The following is a 20,434-nucleotide window of genomic DNA, read 5'->3' on the forward strand; positions in this document are numbered from 1 at the left end:
GAGACATGGAAGCTGGTGTATGAGATTGAGGAGGTTTTGTCAAGAGGAAGTAATTTGCAAGATTTTTAAAAAGTTATTTTTTGTTAAGGGACAGAGGGAAATGATTCATTTAAGAGAGATATTTAGGTCAGGTGCAGTGGATCACATTTGTAATCCTAGCACTTTGGAAGGGCTGAGGCAGGTGGATTGCTTGAGCTCAAGAGTTCAATACCAGCCTGGGAAACATGGTGAAATCCCATCTTCACAAAAAATACAAAAATTAGCCGAGCCTGATCGCTTGCGCCTGTACTTTCAGCTACTTGGGGGGCTGAGGCAGGATGATCAATTGAGCCCAGGAGGCAGAGGTTGCAGTGATCCAAGATTGTGCCACTGCGCTCCAGCCTGGGTAACAAAGTGAGACCCTGTCTCAGAAAAAAAGAGAGAGAGAGAGAGAGATTTAAAATGTAGGAGGAAAGAATTATTTGAGAAGGAACGGATTTTTTTTTTAGCTAGACTCAAAACTGATTACAGTTAATCAATGTAATTGTATAATTCCTGTAATTTTATAAAAGGAGATTAAAACCATTCAAACACCAACCTGACCTTTTTGTAAGTTAGCATTTCTCCATTATGTAGGTAGACTCATGTATTTGGATTACAACAGCAGTTGTTGGTCCACTGCTCCATTCTTAGGGAAATTCTCAACTGGTTTTATATAACCTTCTGGAAGACTGAGGTTCTCCCTTCAAGCTCCCATCCCCATGCAAGATGACAAGATTCCCCACTCTCTGTTAAAGGAAGTTTCTAGGTATTCAAGACTGCTAAAGTGCAGCTTGTCTGTCCATGGAAGACACAGTGACAGGTGTAACCCTGGAGGGTGTGTTTATCAGAGGTCATTTCTGAAAAAGGGCCTTTCCTTTTCCTCTCACTTTGAGAATTCCTAGTGTCATCTTTCAGTTCTTTCCCTATAGAGTCACAGTCTGCTTTTTCTTTTCCCTTTCTCCAACTCCAAGCCCTCAATCTTGTGGTCTATGGGAAAAGAAACAAAACAAAACATGACCCAAAAATCTGTTTAGCATTTAAGTTGATTATTTCTTTGAATCTTTTTTTCAGCATTGGTGTGGCTGAAGTAGGCAAAAAACCCTCAAGATACTAGTGAGAGGAAAAAAAGGGTAGGAAAATACATAGAAAACAAACATTAATGGCCTGAGACATACCCTTGCCAGGTTATTAAACAGATTAACAATAATAAAATGGTTTCACTCTATTTAGTGCTTACTATGTGGCCTTTAAACACATAACTTTTGTTTTCAAACATGTAACTTATGTAATCATCACAACAGCCCAATGAGAAAGGTGCAATTATTTTTATCATTCTACAGAAAAGAAAACCAAAGCGCAGAGAAGTTAAGTATTTTGGCCAAGGTGACACTGGCGAAACTAGAATTTTGAGTCTAAGCTGTCCAGTTCCAATTCTACACTCTTGATCACTACTGCACATTTTAAAGACACAATGTTCTTAGTTTTGCTGAATTACTATTTCTCCTAATTAAAACAATAACAACAACACTTCTGGGTATTATTTCAAATATAAATATTATTTTGATAAGATTACCTTGTAGAGAAAGATTATTTCATGTAAGTCAGGGAATTAAAAATCAAGATTCCTTGGCTCCTGTACTGGCCCAGCTACCAAAGCAGAATTACCAATGTCTAGTGAGAATGAAATCATATTGAGAATATTTTCTGTTAGACTCTCAGCAGAGTGATACTCAGTAACTAGTCAATTGCCCTGATTTATATTGATGATTCACAAAACTGCATATAACTTGCTGTGAAAATATGTAGGTGGTTGTTAGATATCTGAAGAAATGTGGAATTGCCAAAATAGATTTGTCTCAGTTGTATGATTTCAATTAAGTTTTTAAATAAGTGCTTTATACATTGCTTGAGTAATTTGAAAATCTACAGATATACAGCATATTTATTTCATATGAATTCTCAGGTACGTAATGATAGCTATCTCTGTAAACTTGCTATAAATATTCTCAACATCCAAATGAAATCTTCCAGAGAGAATCATCTACGGACACAAATAGAAATGTTACAGAGGAAAAATAACAAACTAGTAATTACCTTTGGTTTCCCATAGACTTTCTATACAGAATTAATTCATCCCTTATCTCAGCAGTATCTAAAGCAATAGTTATCAATCTCTAGTTTGTTCATTCAGAGGAGCTAGTTACAGCTTTAAAATGTAGATTCTGAAACACCCCCAGGGCTTCTGATTCATTAGGTCTGGAAAGGACCCCAAAGTCTGAAATACATATATATGTGTGTGTGTGTGTGCATGTATATATATGTGTGTGTGTGTGTGTGTATCATATATATGTATATATCATATAGATATGTGATATTTTGGTATTTTCTTGATAGGAATAACATTTTGATGACTTTTTCTTTTAAATTTTATTTTAGGTTCAATGGGTACATATGCAGGTTTGTTACCCGGGTAAACTATGTGACGCTAAAGTTTGAGATATGAATGATCACGTCATTCAGATAGTGAGTATAGTACCCAATGGGTAGGTTTTCAATCCTTGCCCCACCCCAACACTCCCTTATCTAGTAGCCGCCAGTGTCTATTGTTCCCATCTTTATGTCCATGTGTACTCAATGTTTAGTTCCCATTTATAAATGAGAACATGCATTATTTGGTTTTCTGTTCCTTCATTCATTTGCTTAGGACAATGTCCTCCAGCTGCATCCATGTTGCTGCAAAAGACATGATTTCCTTCTTTCTCATGGCTGTGTAGTATTCCATGCTATATATATGTACCACATTTTCTTTATCCAGTCCCAATCTGTATTTTAAATAATCCCTGTGGGAATTCTGATGCAGATGGTTAGCCCCTCACACTTCAGAAAATACAGATCAGAGGCACATGAAGTCAAGGAAATGTGTGGCTGTTTTTGACATGCATGCTTTGCTCAGGTAGCACCTGGACAGAAGGCCACTTACCTGGTTTTGTTCACTCTATGGGCCGACAATTGGCTGCATGGTCAACACGTGGTTTAAAAATTAAGATACTTCCTTAAACCACTGCTGAAGGAGTCAGTGACTTGAGGTTTCAAAAAACAACACAAAAACTAGTTGAAAAGGACTCAACCTGGAATGTAGAATAAAATATTTATTATTTATTCAATAGTTAATGTAAACAAACATGTATACAGCAAACTTTTAGGAGCTGTTAATTTCTCATTCCTCTTCACAGAAGGACTAAAGAAGCTTTAGCCTAGATGAGGCAGGGGTAATGTTTTTATCCTCTTATTGCATGACTCCTCATTTATTTGACTTGGCTTAATGGGATCTACTGATTCTTATCTTGCCTCACAAATGTGAATGTCAATTCTGGCACGTGGTACACTGTGCTAATTTTAATATTTTTAGACTATTTATAATTGTTCATAAAGATCTTCATCAATTATACATCTATATCTTTGGTTACTCATATTTTTATTAGGTACTATATATATCTGTGTGGAATTAAAAACTTGTTTTTCCTCCAACTTGGTGAATATGTTGACCATGTCCAGCTGTGACAGATGGGGATGGATATCATCTTTGTTATGACCCAGTGAGGATGATAGAGGCAGCCTTCCCTTTTCACAGGAAGAGCAGGGCTGCCAAATGGAGTGATGTCTGAAACAGTTTCCAAAAATGGGCAGAAGATTTGACTGTTTTTAGCATGTGTCACATAATCCAATGCCCACAAGGACGCTGCTATTTAAACATACGACTCCCCCTTCATTCTCCCTTCTGTGTGGGTTGCACAAGCTTAGTTAATGTTACTCTGTTGGTTCTTTTGTGATACAGACAGAGTTTCATCAAAACCTACTTGTTGGGGTTGCAGTTTAAGGTGGAAAAGAAAGACATTTATAGTGTTCTTGGAAAGTTTGGAATTTCACAGATTAGATTTTTTTGGGTGGAAATAAACTGTCATAAAAAATAAATTGTCAACACACCAAAACCTGTACAGAGATAACTGATTATTTTTTTTCCAATTACTTCTTTCAGGGATAATTTAATTTTCTAGGAAAAAGGGATAAATGGCATGATATATTTTTTCTTTACATCCTTCATTCTATGATTTTTAATCTGAAAAATTTTTAATTCATAAACAGTACAGTGCTAATTGAAAGAGTTAGTTACTCTTATGCTTCTGCAGTAAGCACCTCTGATCTCTAAGGTACCTCGGGTAACCAGTGCACAGATACGAACTCTTAAGTAATCTGCAGCACTGGGAATTGGAGTCCACACAGGAAACCCAAAAGCATTCAAGGTCAAACATCTGCAAACCAAAAGTATGGTGTAGGAAGCTTCTGAAGTCAATCAGAAAGAATATCCATATTTCAGCTACATTAAAAAGTATGAGAGAAATCTGTTATCCTAAATGCAAGGAAAACAAAATAAAATCTTGTCTTTGCCTTTAAGACTATATATTTTAACAACAACAACAACAAAAGATTAGAATCACTCTCTGCCTTCTGCTTTAACGTAAGTTCATTCTAGTTACATTCTTATAACAGAGCTCCAGAAGCAGCTGTATTTTACTTTTCTTTCTCAGACATATATCAGAATTCATATATCAGAGCCTACACAGTCTCCATTTGAGATATCTAACACTTCTCAAGATTTTAAAGCTTTTGTTGCCTATACAGTCTCCATTTTGGAATATCTTACACTTCTCAAGATTTTAAAGCTTTTGTTTAACCCATTTGTGTGATATTTCAGGGGAGGGGGTAAGTTTTTGCTTTTTCCTTGCAACATTTTTACTCAAAGTCCCAACCAAATTTCTAATTAAAAGAACCATCCAGCATTTGTATTTTTGATGATTACTTTCAAAGCAAGGAAACACATCAGTGTGATTAAACTGAAAACAAAATAAAGTTGCAGTTTTTTCTAAAATAAATAGGTCCCAAAGCTCAAGTGAATATTGGTTCATTAGTTGTGACAAATGTAAGATATTAACAAAAGGGAAAAGGGCCATGCATGGTGGCTCATGCCTGTAACCCCAGCACTGTTAAGAAGCCAAAATATGAGGAATGCCTTGAGGCCAGGAGTTTGAGACCAGTCTGGGCAATGTAGCAAGACCCAATCTTTATTTAAAAATGAAAAAAAAAACTCAGGCATGGTGGTGCATGCCTATAGTCCCAGCTACTCAGGAGGCTAAGGCAGAAGGATTGCTTGATCCTGGGAGTTCAAGGGTACAATTAGCTGAGATTATGCCACTGTACTCCAGCCTGGGTGACAGAGTGAGGCCCTGTTTCTAGAATAAATGCATACTTTTTTTAAAGACAAGGGAAATCTGGAGGTATGTATATAGGAACTCTCTATACTATCCTTGCAACTTCTTTGTAATTATAATAAAACTATAGTTATGACCTGCATAATGATGTTTCAGTCAACAGCAGACTGCAAATTATAGGGACAGGAGGCAGCCAAATACCTAGGCAGATTGGAGAGGGTCTCTGGTGAAACCCTACCTCCAAGCCAAAGACAGTTTAAAGCCTTGAAAACCAAGCTACAAGCTAAATCCTCAGACGGGATTGAAAACTTGTCTTCCTGTTTGGCATGCTTTCCTCTGATTGATCCCCTCCCTTCACCTATTGTACATATATCTACTCTTTCTTAATTGGTTTTCTATACTGTATGCCCACCTTGGAATGATGTCTTTGCTTTAACCTTTTTTACATACTCACAAACCAATCAGCAGGCACTCCCCATTCTGAATCTATTAAATGCCCCAGGCCCAGCCACATGGCAGGGGATTTTCCTGGCTTTGGATAGGGGAACCACCCTTCCCCAACTGTATCCCCTCTCCAATGAGAGTTTTCCTTTTGCTTAATAAACTTTACTTCACTCACACTCCCGTGTCCATGAGCCTAATTCTTCCTGGTCATGAGACAAGAACTCAAACCTAGCTGAGCTAAGGAGCAGAAAAACTGTATCACATATATGAAGGTGGTCCTGTAAGATTATAATGGAGCTGAAAATTTCCTATTGCCTAGTGATGTCAGAACCATGGTACTTGATATGGTTTGAATTTGTGTCCTCACCCAAATCTCATGTCATTTGTAATACTCGATGTTGGAAAAGGGGCCTGGTAGGAGGTGACTAGATCATAGGGTGGATTTCCCCCTTGCTGCTCTCAGGATGCTGAGTGAGTTCTCATGTGATCTGGTTGTTTAAAAGTGTGCATTGCCTCGCCCTTTGCTGTCTTCTTCCTCTGACCATGATTCCAGCTCCTGCCTGCTTCTCCTTCACCTTCTGCCATAATTGTAAGTTTCCTGAGGCCTCTCTAGCCATGCTTCCTATACAGACCATGGAACTGTGAGCCAATGAAACCTTTTTTTTTTATAAATTACTCAGTCTCAGGTATTTCTTTATAGCAGTGCAAGAATGAACTAATACAGTAGTATTGTAGCACAATGCATTATTCCCATGTTTGTGGTGATGCTGGTGTAAACAAACCTACTGGCTGCTAGCCGTATAAAAGTATAGCACATACAGTTATATACAGTACATAATACTTGATAATTATAACAACTATGTTATTGGTTTATATATTTACCATTATTCAAATATAATGATTTGCCATTACTTTAGAGTGTACTCCTTCTGCTTAATTTCTTCAAGTTAACCAAAAAATAGCTTCAGGCAGGTATTTCAGGAGGTATTCCAGAAGAAGACATTGTTATCCTAGGAGGTGACAGCTCAATGAGTGTTATTGCCCCGTGAAGACCTTCCAGTGGGACAAAATGTAGAGGTGAAAGACAGTGATATTGATGATCCTGACATGGCCTAGGCTAATGCTGTGTTTGTCTAAGTTTTTAACAAAGAAAGTTTGAAAGTTACAGAAAAACTTTAAAAGTTAGAAACAGAAAAAAGCTTATAGAATGAGGGCACAAAGAGAAAATATTTTTGTATAGCTGTACAATGTGTTTGTGTTTTAAGTTCTGTTATTATAAGTGTCAAAAAGCTTTGGAAAATGTAAAAGTTCATAAAATAAAAATGTTACCATAAGCTAAGGTTAATTTATTGTTAAAGAAAGAAAATATGTTCAATTAAATTTAGTGTAGCCTAAGTGTATAGTGTTTATAACGCCTACAGTAGTATATGGTAATGTCCTAGGTGTTCACATTCATTCACCACTCACCACTCACTGACCCAGAGCAAGTTCAGTCCTGCAAGCTCCGTTCACGGTAAGTACCCTATACAAGTACGCCATTTTTTATCTTACATACCATATTTTTACTGTACCTTTTCTATGTTTAGATCTGCTTAGATACACACACACTTCCCATTATGTTCCAATTGCTACAGTATTCGGTACAGCAATATGCTGTACAGATTTGTAGCCGAGGACAAATAGGCTATACCACAGCTTAAGTGTCTAGTAGGCTGTAACATCTAGGTTTGTGTGAGTAAACTCTGATGTTTGCACAATGACAAAATTGCCTCATGATTAGTTTCTCAGGACATATCCCTGTTATTAAGCAATGCATGATTGCATTTAAAAATATACATTTAAAGCTTAAGGTACAAACAGCAGAGATAAAAGGTGAAAATTACATGAACCTTTGAAGATTATCTAGTCTAAACAACTGCTGAGTGTCAGAATGTTTTCATCGACATCACCCATAAAGGATTATCTAGTCTAGATACCCTTGAATTATATTTCATCAGAAGAATCTTTAAGCCAAGGCAACCCAATAAATATATTTTGGGGACTCCTCTAAGAGAAAGTTACCCCCTTTTTTAAGTCCAAATCTCTCTCTCTGTATGGATTCCATTTTAGAGATATTCTTGGGTTCCTAGTAAGCCTTTAGCTCCTCAAGGACTGGGACTCTTCAATCTTTGTACTCTCTACTCAATACATGTTAAATATAAAACAAATTAAATTCCTTGTAGTAGTTTGCTCAGGCTGCTGTTCTGTGTGGGAAACGCATGAGGGAAGAAGAAAAGACACACCCACAATACCTTTAAGGGCAAACAAGCTTTGTCCCACATAAATGGCAATGCAGATATAATAAGCAAATGATATAATAAACAAATTAATATCATAAGCCAATTGCAATGGGAAGGGGAGAAGGGAAAAGATATCTATATATATGTATATATATTTATACTCACCAGACGATAGAGGATTCACCACCAGACTGGGAAGCAACAGCCTGGGCTCCAGAGTCAGCCACTCGTCCATGTACAGATGAGGAGAGGTCTCATGAAGCTTCGCTACAGTCTGGGACTGTAGCTCTTTTTGTAATGAGTTGTTTGACATGAGGCCCAGTCATGAGGGCCCTTCACGACAAGGCTCAAGGAACACAAAAAGGTCAACTTGTTTTTACGATTGTCTATTGTTTTTCAAAAACTAACATATAGGAATAGATTAAAATAGAGATTTCTCTGAAACGGCGCTGGATGAAGGCCTCAGGGAGCTCACACAGCCTGTTCCGGGACTTGGTGACCATCGTTTGTGGACACGTTTGATTGAGTTCACATTTAATATTTAACTTTTCCTCCACATTTGGCCTCAATTTGATACTCAATTGTACGAAAATACCCTTAGAGATACACGGGAAAGGCACAGTTGATATAGATTACAGATACAGGGTAAACACAGGAGAATTAAAAGCACAACTAATAAAAACCACACCCACCACGGCTTTGCAAGGAGAGTCATATGGTGAGAATTGTCAGGGACACACACGTAACATTCAATTTGCAGTAAAGCACAAATCCCTCATTGGGCTGCGGTAAGCATATCTGATGCCATTCCATTTTTCTTTTTTTTTTTCCAAGTAATTTTTTTATTATTATTATACTTTAAATTCTAGGGTACATGTGTACAACGTGCAGGTTTGTTACATATGTATATATGTGCTATGTTGGTGTGTTGCACCCATTAACTTGTCATTTACATTAGGTATATCTCCTAATACTATCCCTCTCCCCTCCCCCCACCCCACAACAGGCCCCAGTGTATGATGTTCCCCTTCCTGTGTCCAAGTGTTCTTATTGTTCAATTCCCACCTATGAGTGAGAACATGCGGTGTTTGGTTTTTTGTCCTTGTGATAGTTTGCTAAGAATGATGGTTTCCAGCTTCATCCATGTCCCTACAAAGGACATGAACTCATTCTTTTTTATGACTGCATAGTATTCCATGGTGTGTGTGTGCCACATTTTCTTAATCCAGTCTATCATTGATGGACATTTGGGTTGGTTCCAAGTCTGCTATTGTGAATAGCGCTGCAATAAACATATATGTGCATGTGTCTTTATAGCAGCATGATTTATAATCCTTTGGGTATATACCCAGTAATGGGATGGCTGGGTCAAATGGTATTTCTAGTTCAAGATCCTTGAGGAATTGCCACACTGTCTTCTACAATGGTTGTACTAGTTTACAGTCCCACCAACAGTGTAAAAGCTGCATAAATGTCTTCTTTTCTTCATATCCTTTGCCCACTTTTGGATGGGGTTGTTTGGTTTTTTTCTTGTAAATTTGTTTGAGTTCTTTGTACACCTTATGCAAAAATTAATTCAAGATGGATTAAAGACTTAAATGTTAGACCTAAAACCATAAAAATCCTAGAAGAAAACCTAGGCAATACCATTCAGGACATAGGCATGGGCAACGACTTCATGTGTAAAACACCAAAAGCAGTGGCAACAAAAGCCAAAATTGACAAATGGGATCTAATTAAACTAAAGAGCTTCTGCACAGCAAAAGAAACTACCATCAGAGTGAACAGGCAACCTACAGAATGGGAAAAAATTTTTGTAATCTACTCATCTGACAAAGGGCTAATGCCATTCCATTTTTCAATACAACAGTATGCAGCTGAGCAAATTTATCTGGTAACAACATAAGTTCAGTGCTACTGTCATTAAGAGCTTTATTTTACATGTAAGCTTAATATTTTAATTTATTTCTGTAGCAGGATCGTACCAGCGGCAGGGGAGAACACTGTGATAGGGTACCACCACCAGAGGGTCCGGTGCATTTGTAACCAGTGATGTTTGTAAGCATTTAGATTACTGGGGAGGGGAATATCATCCCAGATGGTGAATGAAATTAATGGCCACCCCCAAGTGCATCTCCCCCTCCAATGTGGGGGCAGCTATCACCACCCGTAGAATCCACATACCCAGAGGGCTCCCCAGAGAATGGAAAGAGTTCTCCTATAATTGTATTGCTGTAATGTGTAATTTAAGTTACAAAGGTGCTGTGCTTCATCTGGGCTTGGGCAAAAATAGACTGGTCTGGTTAAAAGAAGTCCAGGTTGGATTACAAGTGTTCTTATCCCACCCCAATTGGTATTGGCATATCCATTCGGAAATGTTAGCAAGGACGATTCTCCAAGGTAGCCCATTTCTGGCAGCCACTGGCAACTCGACACATAGCCAGCACTGACTGCAGTTAGCTTCTGTTGTCGCAGTGGCTACCCAGGTGTTGAACTCATTCTCGGCCTTAGACATGATGACCCAAGTACTGATTACTAGCAGACAGGTTATTCTCTGTAATAACAAAAATAGAGGGGAACATGATACTGTTTTTCATCTTTAGGAAATTGTTCTATGCCTTCATTTTCTGCTCCCATAGCTACAAGGTCACCAGCCTTAGGGGCAGAATCTGATGGACACTGTACCCATATTTTGGCTCCAGGATTATAAGTTGCCCTCTCTGGTGGACCCGAATTGTCTCATTCTATATGTTGTTTCTATTGGGACAGAAATTTCCTCCGTGGTTGACAAGGTACCACTAACAATTTAGCAACCCGCAGCTGCAATTTTATAGCAAAAGAATCCGGAGTGGTATTGTATAAAATGACCTTTAACTCTCCCTGGTAATCACTATCAATTATACCACCATAGATTATAATGCCTCTCATTGCAAGGCTTGAACATGTTGTAATCCATTTATCTGCATTCAAATTTGCAGTTACGGTGGAAATTTTGGCCCGCTGATGTGCTTGCTGATTAAATAGTCTGCTAAGGGAAAGAAGAGATGCATGAGCATCAACATGGAAAACCGTGCTAATGGTAGTGTGTGCAAGGATTCAGATATCTCCCAGTATTGTTTTCCCCAAACCTCTTCATTCCCAATTAACCATTTGTTTCGTCCCAAGTAGTAAGATCATTTGCTACTGATCAAGCGTTGGTATACAGGTGACAAATCCCTCTGGCCTCCTCCTGAATAGCTTGGAGGATGGCTACCAATTCAGGCAGCTGGTGGCTCCCACCACTTCCTTCATCAGAACCAGTGAGTTTTGGGGGAACTCGTGACCCAAATCATAATCATAAAGACATCATGGTTGAAGCAGAGGTGCTCCGTTTCCAGCGAAGCCCAATAGCAAGCTAACAGTCGATTCTTGAAAGGGGTATAAGTTTTGCCAGTCTCTGGCAGTTTCCAGATCCAAACCACAAAGGTACCCTCTTCCCATCTTGTTTCTGCCTAAGGCTCCAATTAGCACGTTGTTGTAGTTCTACTGGCCCATCCCGTATGGGCTGTAGATTTAGGACCAGTTGCACTGCTTGTTTAGCTTGTTCAAAAGCCATGCTCTCTTTCTCTCCCCAGTGAAAGTCATAGCGTTTTCTAGTGACTGCATGCAGAGGTTCTAAAATGATACTCAGGTGGGACTATGATGTCTCCAGAATCCAAACAAGGCAATAAATTTCTGGGCCGCCTTCTTAGTGGTAGGGGTTGCAAATTCTAGTACTTTAGCCTTAGCATTTGTTAAAATGGACTATTTACCTTATTGCATAGGATGCCAAGGAATTTTACAGTTTGTGCAGGTCCTTGAATTTTATTAGGGTTAATTTCCTGGCCTTCAGATAGGAGATGGATTTTTACCTGCTCCAAACCCTGGCTGACTAGTTCTTCAGTTTTACCCTAACCATGCCATTCAGATGGCTGCTTTTTTCAGCAATAAGCTGATAGCTTTGAGCCTATCTCAGTCAAGACATAGGCCTGGCATTGGGCCAGGGCCAGTCTGGAAGTCAGATTAGCATTTTCCTTTTCCAGCTTACATTTCTCTTGAAGCAACCAGTCCCTATCTTGACACATTAAATTATAAGCAGTAAGCAAGCACCATCCATGCCGGGAAATTCCCTCAGCATCCCCTTTACCAACTGGGATTCCCTGCAGCACTTCACGCAGTCAAATGTTGAAATCGCACCAATTTAGATTCCCAATTATCACAAAGGCCAGTTCCCCCGGGCCATTCGATCGCCAAGGAAAACTGAGGGAGTTCCCATCTCAGGATAGGGGAAGATCCTGAGTTCCCAGCCCAGACCCTGCAGCTAAAAAATGGCATGCTTTTGCTTTGAAATCCTGTTCGTGACGCCAAAAATGTTCTATGCAGGAAACGCATGAGGGGAGAAGAAAGGACGCACACACAATACCTTTAAGGGTAAACAAGCTTTATCCCAAGTAAATGGCAATGCAGATATAATAAGCAAATGATAGAATAAGCAAATTAATATAATAAGCAAATTGCAATGGGAAGGGGAGAAGGGAAAACAGATATATATATATATATATATATATTTACACTCACCAGACTATGGAAGATTCACCACCAGACTAGGAAGCAACAGCCTGGGCTCCTGAGTTGGCCACTCATCTGTGCAGACGAGGTCTCATGAAGCTTCGGTGCAATCTGGTACTCTAGCTCTTTTTGTAACGAGTTGTTTGTCATGAGGCCCAGTCATGAGGGCCCTTCATGACTGGGCTCAAGGAACACAAAAAGGTCAACTTGTTTTTATGATTTTCTGTTGTTTTTCAAAAACTAACATATAGGAATATATTAAAATAGAGATTTCTCTGAAACAGCGCTGGATGAAGGCCTCAAGGAGCTGACACAGCCTGTTCCGGGACTTGGTGACCGCTGTTTGTGCCCATGTTCAATTGAGTTCAAATATAATATTTAACTTTTCCTCCACAGCTGCCATAATAAAATACCAAAGACTGTGTGGCTTAAACAACAGAAATACAGTTGACCCTTGAATAATTTGGTGTTTAGGGGCACCAACCCCCCGTGCAGTCAAAAATCTGCATGTAACTTTTGGGTTTCCCAACACTTAACTACTAATAGCCTACTGTTGACCAGAAGCATTACTGATAACATAAACAGTTGATTTACCCATATTTTGTATGTTACATGTATTATATGCTATGTTCTTACAATAAAGTAAGCTAGAGAAAAGAAAATGTTATTAAGAAAAATCATAAGGGAGAGAAATATGTTTACTATTCATTAATTGGAATAAGTGGATCATCCTAAAGGTCTTCATCCTCACTATCTTCATGTTGAGAAGGCTGAGAAGGAGAACGAGGAGGAGGAGGAGGGAATAGTCTTGCTGTCTCTGGGATGGCAGAGGCAGAAGAAAATCCAGATAAAAATGGATCCACACTGCTCAAACCTGTGTGTGTGTGTGTGTATATATATTATATATATACAGGGTCTGTATACATAATCCATCATGGATCATGTATGTATATATATATATACACACATCTTATTAGTCCTGTCCCTCTAGAGAACCCTGATTAATACAGACCACTCATGACAGGCAAGGAACTTAGTGATTCTATATATAATATCTTTGACCATATGTGGGAACCAAGGAATATAATGAAGTTGGTTGGTGGGTTGCTCCTAAGTTCACTAGACAAAGTGATGAAAGGAAACATTTAACTCAGAGATTCTGTCTCTCAGCTCCAGAAGCACATACTGACCCTCAAATCTTTTAATATTGCCCTGAGTGAGAGTCTTATCCTCTGTAGGGAAAGAGCTGAAATTGTGGAAAATCAGACACAAGTTCTTATCATGCGAATGGCTGACCTGCAATAAAAGATGCATGCACAGACTTGTCAGGTGTCTACTGTTAAGGTGAGGGCATTGATTGAAAAAGAAGGGGACTCTGCAACTTGGAATGGGGACATGTGGGAGGACCCTGATGAGGCCAGAAGCACTGAGCTCCTAAATTCTGATGAGCCTTTTTTTGCCAGGGAAACAGCCTCCCATCCACACCACCTCCCCTCCCCTCCCCTCCCCTCCCCAACCCAGCCTTTCCACCTTTGTCTGAGATAAACCCTTCACTTCCTGACACAACAGTGATGGCCTCCCCTGAGGCAATTGCCAGGCAAGACAATGTTGATTCTCCTCAAGACCTACCCCCAACACCCCTGTTTGCTTCTAGACCTATAACTAAAGTCCTGGCAGGCCCCTAGAGGTGAGGTTCAGAGTATGACCCACGAGGCAGTGTGCTACATGCCAAAAGAACTGCTTGAGTTTTCTAATCTATATAAGCAGAAATCTGGAGAACAGGAATGGGAATGGATAGTAAGGGTGTGGGATAATGGTGGAAAGATGTAAAGTTAGATCAGGCTGAATTTATTGACATGGGCCTACTAAACAGGGATTCTGCATTTAATGTTGTAGCTTAGGGAGTTAAAAAAGGTTCCAATAATCGATTTGCTCGATTAGCTGAAACATGGATCAAAAGATGGCCCACTGTGAGTGAGCTGGAAATGCCTGATTTCCCTCGGTTTAATGTAGAGGAAGGGATCCAAAGGCTTAGGGAGAGTGAAACGCTGGAGTGGATTAGTCACTTTAGATCTACTCATTCCAACTGGGAGGGTCCAGAAGATATACCCTTCACAAATACTTTGCAAAATAGATTTGTGAGGGAAGCGCCTGCATCCTTGAAGAGCTCTGTGATTGCTCTTTTCTATATGCCAGATCTTATAGTGGGAACTGCAGTCACTCAACTACAAAATTTAAATGCAATGGGAATAATTGGATCCTGGGGTGGCAGGGGCAAAGTGACAGCACTCAACCATGAAAGGCAAGGTGGGCATAGTTACCGTAATGGACAGCAGAGGCAAAGCAGCAAACAGAATAGTCTGATACATACATATATCAGAGGGAGGGACAGCATTAGGAGAAATCCCTAATGTAGATCACAGGTTGATGGGTGGAGCAAACCACCATTGCACGTGTATACCTATGTAACAAACCTGCACGTTCTGCACATGTACCCCAGAACCTAAAGTATAATAATAAAAAAAGCCCAAATCCAAATTCTAGTTAATCATTGGGCTTTGTCTCTGCCTTATCTTGTAAATGTGGGTGAGTGTGAAAGCTTGTGGAACTTTCCTTGAAAAAAAAAAAATAATAGATTTACCTGACTCTGATTTTTCTTGAATTTTTCTACTTCTCCGAATTCCTCAAAGAATGTCCACAGCCATTTGACAACTTCATTCACAATTTGTCTTAGCACCCTAGGTTGCAAGTCACTGCAGCCAAAAGGTTATAATTATAACAGTGAGTTGTTGCCAGCTGCTTTCTTGTAATCTTTTCATCCATCTGAACATGTCACTCTTATCCAAGTTCATTCCATGTTAGAGCCTATGTTGTCTATGCAGACTTCACCTGCCATTAGTCCACTGCATGAAAGTTCTAACTCTAAAATTCCCAGCCTCTGGCTGTTGGATAACTCTGTTTTACATCAAGGCATGCATTCATTCATTTATTTAGACTCTTACCAAATACTGACTAACCAGGGACACTCAGACACTTACTAAAGGGTTAACACTTATCAAAGGTGTTAAATATATGTTCATTCTTTGCATACATGAAGCCTTCTGATCCTCACAACAGCTTTATGAGGTATATTTCATTATTATTGTGTCCATTTTTAGATTATTAAAATGATACTCTAAAAGGTTAAATACTTTTAATTATCACAAGATGAACAAGGCACGATCCCAACACTCCAATTCACAATCCAATCATCTCTGAGCCTATGAAGTCTAAGTCATCAGTCCAAACAATCTTAACTGATACACTAATGAAGAGCTTCCTGAAATTGGGGTTAACCAAAAGCAGAACAGATGGTGCAAATTGTTAGGGAAATCAGGTAGCAAAGACAGAAGATAGAGGAAGAGAATGAGAAACGTACCTACGAACTAAGGGCGTTATCCTTTACAATATTAGAGCTTGAATTATGTCCTCCAAAAAAACAAAATCTTAACCCCTGTTGCCTGAATATAAGACCCTGTTTGGAAATGTAAAAGGGTCTTTGCAGATGTAATCAAGATAAGATGAGGTCATAATAGATTAGGGTGGTTCCCAATCCGATATGACTGGTGTCCTTATGAAAAGAGAAAGCAGAGACATAGGGAGGAGAACAATGTGTGAAGATGGAGATGCACAGTGGGAGGATAGCCATGGGAAGATGGAGACGGAGACTATGGTGATACTGTCACAGCCAAGGGATGCCTCGGGCAACCAGAAGTTGAAGGAGGCAAGGAAAGATCCTCTCCTCAAGACTTTAGAGGGAGTATGGCCTTGATGGCACCTTGATTTCAGACACCTAGCTTCGAGAAAAATGAGAGAATAAATTTCTGTTGCTTTAAGCCATCAAGTTTGTGGTACTTTGTTATGTCAGCCGTATGAAACTAATACAGCATTCAAGGCCAATTTAAATGCCACATCCCTGGTGAATATATTACTGGACACTTCTCAACTTAGAATGAGTTGCTCTCTGTGGCAGACCCATAGGACTTGATTTAAACTTGATTTGACATGTCCGTCATATAGTATGCACATTTATTCACTAGCTTGAAACTGCCTTTAACTCTTGGGCCTACATAGCACATTGCCTTATATATTAGCAGTAGCTCAATGAACATTTTTTGATTGGAATTATTGACCTGAATTATCTCAGAGAAGAAAAAGAAGAATGTATAGACTAAACAATTGTAGCCAAAATTTTTTTAAAATAGAATAAGTTTAGTGTTCAATAGCTCAGAACTTAAGTTGCTATTATATTAATTTTAAATTTCTTTATTATAAATTTTATGAAATTTGACTTAATGTAATCACTTGAGTTTAGAGATGAAGCCAAAACTGAAAAATTTCCATGCACCACCAACATGAAACTATAGTGGAAATGTATTGGCACAAGCTTTTCTAGTACTGAGGAATTTTAGGAAATGTGAGGATTCTACCAATCCAGGCATCATTCTATTAAGAATCGTTTTTCTCTTTCTCATAAAATAGAAAAGAAAATATTGTTATTTTAAGCTAATTATTTTGTATATAATTTCTGGTTGATTAAGGCTTACCACTAGTACTAGAATAGCGAATCTTTGGTAAGGAAAGCTATAATTGAAACAAAAAAGTTAACTCTGTAAACTACAACAGTATCTAATAGCAACTTTTCACACCTCATAGAGCAACCCTCTGCCTTCAAGGTCACGTTTCTATCCCTCTCCTTCTGCCACCTGAATGTGTCTGGCGGGGGGCAGGGAATAATTTCAGTGTGATCCTGTGAAAGTTAATTTGATGCATCCCAAAGCCATATAGAAGTAAACTTTGCATTATTTTGTATTTGCTTCATGAAGCATTGCAACTTTTCCTCTAAAATTAAATTCACCATTTATACTACTCTTATTGAAATTGCCATTTAGGGAAATTATAATTAAGAATCTCCTTTCTCCCTCATCAAAATGTTAACTCCCTAAGGATAAGAACCATATTTTATAACTCTGTATCCCATGTAGGATCATTTCTGGCACACTTTGAGTATTAATTGAGTACTTATTCCATTAATACTGGCTAAATTTAATTTAGGATACTTGTGCCATGGCCCTATTCCATTAACACATATAAACTAAACATTTATAAGTATAGTCCAATTAAAGAGAAATCCTGACTCAAAAATTATATACATTACAATCACAAACTGAGTTTACATATCATGGATTTCTTTACAAGTTTATAACCTCTCCAGATGGGTTATAGAATTGAGCAAAGAGACTCCACACACCTATCTACTATAATTTCCCAGTTTATTTAGCCAAAAACACAAGAATAAAAGGAAGAAATGTTCTAACCTGAAGAATGACAAATGTACCCACATTGACTTCTACTTGTTGCTAATGTGGCACTGAGTTACAGCACAGGCTACATGGCTAAAAGAGAGAATGAAGCCATGGCTCAAACAAGACAGAAGTTTACAATTCTCTCATGTTACAGCCCAGAGTTGACAGGTGGTCCGCGGTAGGTAGGAAGCGATACTCCCCCAAAACCATACAGGAGAATGGATACTGGAAGACAATCAGAAATCCCTAATTAGCAATCACTAATCTCTGGCTAATCACCAGTTAGTTTCTTTCAGTGTTACTCTCTACCCAGGAAGGAAAGAGTTGAGAAAATAGGTAAATATTTGCTAATTTCATAAGTCTTGCTGTCAGCACATACATCACGATTCTTACAAAGCTTATGCTAACAATTTGTTACTCATTCGATTTAAGTAAGATTTACAAATATTGAGTTGTCTTGTTTCTTGAACCAAGTTTTCAGTGAGCACAGTATCATGTTCATCTAAGGAGAAAAAAGGCCCAAATGTCTCAGAGTAATACCTCTGCCCACCTCCTTATTGTTCAAGGAAGCCATATCCCCACATTCACTCTTCTTCACAGTTACTTGTATTAATTAATTTTGCTGCATAAAGAAAGTCCCAAAACTTAATAGCTTATTATTTTTTGTGGTTCTCTGAGTTTGCTGAGGACTTTCTCTGTTCTGTGCCAGCACTGCTGGGGCTAGGCGGTCTACAATGGACTCATTCATAGATCTCATGGTTGGCAGGCTAGTTAGTATGATAAGGACACCCACTGAGACAGCTGCCTCTGATCCACATGATCTCATATTTCATATGCTTCTCTCCATAATGGTCCAGGGTTCCAAAGAGAAGCAAGAGAGAGTAAACTCCATGAACAAGTAACTTTCAAACCTCTGCTTGTATCAATTTTGCTAATGACCTATTGGCCAAAGAAAGTCACATGATTATTCTTAAATTCAAGAGGTAGAGAAGCAGATCCCAACTTTTGAGGGGAAGGGCTTAAAATATTATGACTATTTTGGCAAACAATGACTGTCCACCTCCTAGCCACAATCGCTTCAAATAATCCCAAATGGAAAATATGCAGACCCACTTCCAGGGCCCCAAGAAATCTTGTCCAATTATAATGTCAGGCTCAACGCCCATAATCTCATAATCTGTATCAAGCCCAGATGCAGATGGGGCTACTTAGCCACAGATCAACAAGAGCAGATCTTCTTGATCTGAAAAGATGAACTATTTATCTCCCTTCAAAAAACATACACTGGTGAGACTAAAACAGATTAATCACAATGGATACTCCCATTCAAAGAAAGGAAAGGCAGGAGGCAAATAGCAGTCATCAGCTGATATGGCTTGGATCTGTGCCCCCACCAGACCTCATGTTAAATTGTAATCCCCAGTGTTGGAGATGGGGCCTGGTGGAAGGTGATTGAATCACATGGGGCTGGTTTCCCATGAATGGTTTAACACCATCTCCTTTGTGCCATTATCATGTTAGTGAATTAATTCTCATGAGATTTGGTTGGTTAATACTGTGCGGCATCTCCCCATCCCCCTTTTTTGCGCCTGCTCTGGCCATGCAACATACCTGCTTCTCCTTCACCTTCTGCCATGATTTAAGTTTCCCACGGGCTCCCCAGAAGCCAAGCAGATGCCAGCATCATGACTGCTGTACAGCCTGCAGAACCATGAGCCAATTAAAACGCTTTTCTTTATAAAATACATAGTCTCAGGTATTTCTTTACAGTAATGCAAGAATGGTCTAATATACCAGTCTATATCAACCGTGAAATCCAGCCAAGTATATGTCATCAGGGAGCAGGAAATATTCCTTGATTGTGATGATCAGGACCCAGTTCCTCTCCCTGGCAGTGGTTACCCTCTGCCCCTCCCTCAGAGCTCTTGTCTTCTCCCTCTGCAGCATTCTTTCTTTTCAATAAAAAATTTCCCACATTCACAGCAGACTGCTCCTCAGCCTTCCTGCTGATCATAGAAAGCTGGGATCCCAAAGGTCTTTTTTCATTTCACTGTTTCTGTCCCTTTTGGTTCAAGCTGGCAATGCTTGTACTGGCATACTTCTCTCTAAAATTATATGAGTGTCCTGTGAAACTTATTTGGGCTTACCCTATATTCCAAAAGCCACATCTGCAATTATCTCAGACAGGCCTCTGTGTATTGCACCACATATCAAGTAACTGAGCAATTGACCAGTGCTAAATCTGACTCTTTGTTTCTGGTTCTGATTCTGATGGTTTCTGGTTGACTGTGCGCATACCAGTGGCAGCAGCATAGAAAGTGGGTTTTAATATGGTCATTTTATTAAGAAATTTCTGATGAGCTTGAGGTGTCAGGAATGGGCAGGATAGGAAATATGGAATCGGGCACACTTATTAGCCTTTTTGTTTTTGTGTTTATATGTTTTATTCGCATCTGTAGTAATACGGGATCTTTCACCTCTAAAGATTCTT

Source organism: Symphalangus syndactylus, chromosome 16, assembly GCF_028878055.3.
Source record: "Symphalangus syndactylus isolate Jambi chromosome 16, NHGRI_mSymSyn1-v2.1_pri, whole genome shotgun sequence".
Taxonomy (NCBI): Eukaryota; Metazoa; Chordata; class Mammalia; order Primates; family Hylobatidae; genus Symphalangus; species Symphalangus syndactylus.